The 4,926-nt window shown below is 33.6% G+C and overlaps 1 protein-coding gene across 7 annotated transcripts in view; it reads left to right on the plus strand.

Annotated features, from left to right (window-relative positions):
- The window catches only part of LOC117174354 (cytochrome c oxidase assembly protein COX15 homolog), a 177,252-nt gene that overhangs the window by 5,338 nt on the left and 166,988 nt on the right, over positions 1 to 4,926 (plus strand). The window lies entirely within an intron of this gene.

Genomic DNA, 4,926 nt, shown 5'->3' on the forward strand with positions numbered 1-4,926 from the left:
AGAATCGTCAGCATCGAAATCTGGAAATATTAAAATCCCAAGCTCCTGAATTTATTTCAAAACAGTTAGCAGATAGATATATAAATAGAATCGCCGAAGTGCGCAAACCGGCAATCGTGCACCTTCGAGTTTTCAAATTCAGAAGAGGAGAAATGGGTTGCGCGCGCAACTCAGTCATTTACAGCGTCCCCTAATATATTCACACGGACATAGCCCTGTCATAGTATTGGACCACATCTCGTTTCAGATCTGGGATCACTGACTTAGTCTCAGAGAGAGGGAGAGAGAGATTTGTGTCCTTTTCGAGGTCGTTTTAAGAGTGATCCGAAGGTCATATAATGGTCCTATTGTATTCTTCACGTACCGGGCGGGCCGAGTTATTTACAGTAGTTGGCTGTCACCAACGCGACTCCCTTTTTACATTTTTCTTAAAATTATTTTAAAAAATTTGTTTAATTCACGCTAACCTAGCATCCAGCGGTTCCACAGCGTACCGAAAATAAACACTTTTTCTGATCTACTATTCGGTCGCATCAAGAAAGTGCGTATTGATGAGCGTGGTTTTGTCGTTATTTTGTTATTAAATCCGTATGAAATGAGTGCAAAAAAAATTGAAAATAAAAAAGATAAACGTGTCGTATCCAATCTTGCATTTTAACTTGTTTCCAAATCAAACTTATTCTATTATTATGATGAGGAATCAAGAGTACGTTTCTTTTTGAATTCAAACGAAAATTTTGGCGAAGACGCGTTTCAGGGGCGGACTGAGCCATCGAACAACCTAGAAAACTCCCGGTGTGCCCCCGGCAAACGTCACTTGCTACTACTTATTCATGCAAAAAAACAGATGAGATTTCGGAGCCCTGTTTTTCAGAGGCCCTAGGGGCCCCTTAACCCCCAGTCCGCCCCTGACCGGGTTTACAGGACAAAACAAACCTGGTGACTTATTACCTCTATCACTGGATAGTACAAATTTTCATTTTTTCTTGTGCTGCTAGCCCCTGGGATTTCCCGTGAAACTGTTCCTTCGAGTAGAATAAGCTTATCGTGACGCTTTTCCTTGACCTCGCTGAGGTGAATTTTTTCTAGAATTTTCCCTACTGATAGAAATCCTTTTCAAGACGCTTTTAAGATTGTTGCGACGGTAATATGATGTTCCTTTTGTATTCGTCACGAACCGGGCGGGCAGAGTTATTTACAGTAGTTGGCCGTCGCTAATCCGTCGCTCCCTTTTTAAATTTCTCTTCAAATTATTAACACTTTTTAATTGATGAATTTTCTCATTATACTTAATTATAACTTATATCCTAATATACCATTTTCTAGTTGAATTAAAAAATGTTTTTTTGGCCCATCTTATTCCATTTACGAGAAACGTCGTATTAATTCCAATTTTAAGCATTTAAAAAAAAGTTAGATATCTGAAATCATTGAAACCCGTAGGTTCCGAATTATTATGTTTTAGGCTGTTAACTATGGAATTAAAAAAAATCTACCTCTAAATTTTAATCCGAAAGCTTAACAAAGGACCCTTGAGTGTCGGCTACTCTATTGATATAGCCCCTCTGCTTTTTATTTTTGATCCAATTCTTATTTCAATTTCAGCCTTTCTGCTTTTTATTTAGGATCGTACTTCTATTTCAATTTCGGAAAGGACATTTTAAAGCCTTTAAAACGTTTAATAGAACTACCTGGACGTTTGAATATATCTACCTGAGTGCCTGCGGAGAATTTCTCTGAGCTTCTCTGATCCTAGAGAATCTTTAGAATATACTCTGAGATTTCTTTCGGTAGGGTTGCCACATTTCGAGATACTTTTTTGCGAAAACAATCAAGTTTCAAATGGCTTTTTAATATTAAACTCATAATGAAAGCTCGAAAATTCGTATTAAATTTAAAAAAAGTAATGATTTACAAAATGTAACGAGAAAAATCATGCAGGTTCAACATGTGTTCCAGGGGTACGTGAGGAGTTGATCTCAAAAAAATGCTCTAAGGTGCCACCAGGCGGCGCGAGCGTAACCATTTGCCGATGCTTGGTTAGCGTATATACAATTTGGGGTCGAATTAAAAAATGTCTGTTTTGGCGTACCTCATTTCATTTACAATATACGTTATATTCATTCCAATTTTAAACATTTAAAAAAAGTTAGATATCTGAAATAGTCGAAACCCGTAGATTCAGAATTATTATCAGTGTGGCCACTTGTCAGGGAAGTTAGGGGAATGTCAGGGAAAATAAAGTTTGTCAGTGAAGTCAGGGAAATGAAGCAGCTGTCAATATAAATATTTTTTCACTGTACGTTCTTTAAAAATATAATTCGATTCTTAGTTTTTTATTTTTAGTTATTTCTTTATTTACAGTCTCCTTGATTTAATTAATCAGGTCAGAAAACTCAGCGTCTTTAGAATGGGCTATGAATCGCTTTTGTAAAATCAAACCTTATTTAAAAAAATTACCCCCTGCAATGAAAAAAAGTATTTAAAAAATGACTAGGCTAGATTTTTTTTCTATTTTTTTGCTTTCCAATGTGATATAAATATTTTTGTAAAATCAACACTTATTTTAAAAAACAACACCCTGTACTACAAATGCGTATTTAAAAAAGGAAACTATCTAAAAGGAAAATACTTATAAAATATTGACACGGTATTTTTAAAGCATAACTAAGGAGCAAAATTATGACTGATGCCAAAAATTGTATGCATTAACTGTTGAAATTGTTGTGCTCTTAATTTTTGTGCTCTTTCTTTATTTTCCAATGTCATATAAATCGCTTTTGTTAAATTAACCCTTCTATATCAAAGAAACACCCTGTAATAAAAACACGTAATAAAAAATGTCGATATATACATAGATGGAACTTACTTATAAAATAGTAACATGGTACTTTTAAGCATAATTATTTTTCATCAAAATTATTTTCCAGTTTATGTGTGTGTATTCAAAAAATATAATTTACGTTTTTCGATGCATATTTTAATGCTTTCAAGCAACTTCCAGCACAACAAGTATTAAAGAGTAATATCCATTTTTATATAAAGAACAATCTAAATGTCCAGAACGGTTGAAAATTTGTTGAGAGCAGACTTTTCTAAAATAATTTTTTCAAATAGTTATTAAAACTATTTTTAAAGATAAGTTGAAATTGTTTTGAAATCCTAAAAAGCACCTTTGTGAATAGGGATGCTGGGGATCTACATGTATGTTGTGAAATACATTTTGGCTTTTATACGTGTTTTATCTTTGATCCTTTATCTATGAGAACCATTTGCCCAAATCACATTAGAAAAAAGTGAATCCCGTTCTGTACAAAATTTTCATATAATAGCAATAAAATTAAGATTAACTTCACGATAAGAGTAGTTTTTTGTGGTTAATAAAACTTGATCATTTACAGCATTGAGTCGATAAAAAAATCAAGTGAACGATCTACCTGGATAACGTTGAAGTTTTATGGGTTTGCCTAATGCAGTTGTCCAGAAATGTACATAGTCTACCCCTAATCAAATTCAGACGAATTTTGCGATAAAGGTAGTTTCATAGGGATACTAAAACTTGATTCCTTAAAACATTGAGTCGATAAAAAAATTATGTTACCGATCTACCTGGAAAAAGGTCGAATTTATATGGGTTTCACTCTAAAAATGTACATATTCTACTACCAATCAAATTCAGACAAATTTTGCAACAAGGGTATTTTTTGGGGGTTGCTGGAATTTCATACCTTAGAGCATAGGGTCTGCTGACAACCCAAGTGACTGATATACCTGGATAAGTTCGACATTTGAAGAGTTTTGATAGTAGCAGAGTCTAAATCTAAAAGATTCTCAAAGGTCTTCAGATCAAATTTAGTCATATTTCACGTTAGGGGTGGTTTCCTAGGGTAATTGGAACATAATTCCTTACCATATTAACCCGCTGGAAAAATCAAGAAACCGCATTAACTTAATAAAATCGAATTTTGACAAGTTCGAATCTTGAATATTTATTAGCAGAAACACCACGACCCTGTATTTGAAGGAGATAATAAATCGGCGACTTGATATTATGAGATAATTATGTACAGAACGGGATGCATTTTTTTGTGAATGTGATTTTCGGCAATCATTTTTAGGGTTTTAAAATTATTTCAACTTATCTTTCAAAATAGTTTTAATCATTAGCTAAAAAATTAGTTTAGAAAAAGTCTGCTCTTAACAAATTTTCAATCATTCTGAACATTTAGATTGTTCGTTACATGAACATGGATTTTTTTCGTTAAGAATCTGTCGTGCTGAAAGTTGTTTAACCCTTAAACGGCCAAAACGCCACTACCGGTACACTGCTTTTCAACGGCCAATAACTAAGACTATTCGACACTAGAAAAAATTGAGACACATATATTTTTATTGCTTAAGATCTCCTCTTTCCGACGGTGCCGATGAAATTCCTCAAAAAATTTACTTATTATCCCAAAATGCAGTTTAAACAAAAAAAAAACGTGATTTTTCGTGCCTATTTTTTTCTTGTGAACCATTTTCCAAAGCTTTTCGAGTCTGTAATTAACCTGGAACCTCACTAATCGGTGGAATAAATGTCTAAACTTTCAGAATCCATGGTTTAAAGATCGATTTTTCGTTTTAGTATTTTCAAAATGGCGTCTTAATGGCAAAATTTTTGTGAAAACATTTATGCATTTTTTTACAATAAACGATGCGCTTTTCGGAAAAATCATCAAGAATAAAAAGTTCTTGTAATCAGCCAAGGAATACGCCCCAATTTTTTCGAAGCGTTTTGAGCAAAATTTTGGATTTTGCATATGAACAATTTTTGCAAAATTCAAAATTGTGGGTCCGGATGCAATAAGGGCACATAAAATTTTTTCGTGCGAAAACGAAGTCCCCTGGAGGCTTTAGAAAAAATTTTTGAATTTTAATTTTCAA

This window comes from Belonocnema kinseyi, chromosome 6 (genome assembly GCF_010883055.1).
Source record: "Belonocnema kinseyi isolate 2016_QV_RU_SX_M_011 chromosome 6, B_treatae_v1, whole genome shotgun sequence".
In the NCBI taxonomy this organism is placed as follows: Eukaryota; Metazoa; Arthropoda; class Insecta; order Hymenoptera; family Cynipidae; genus Belonocnema; species Belonocnema kinseyi.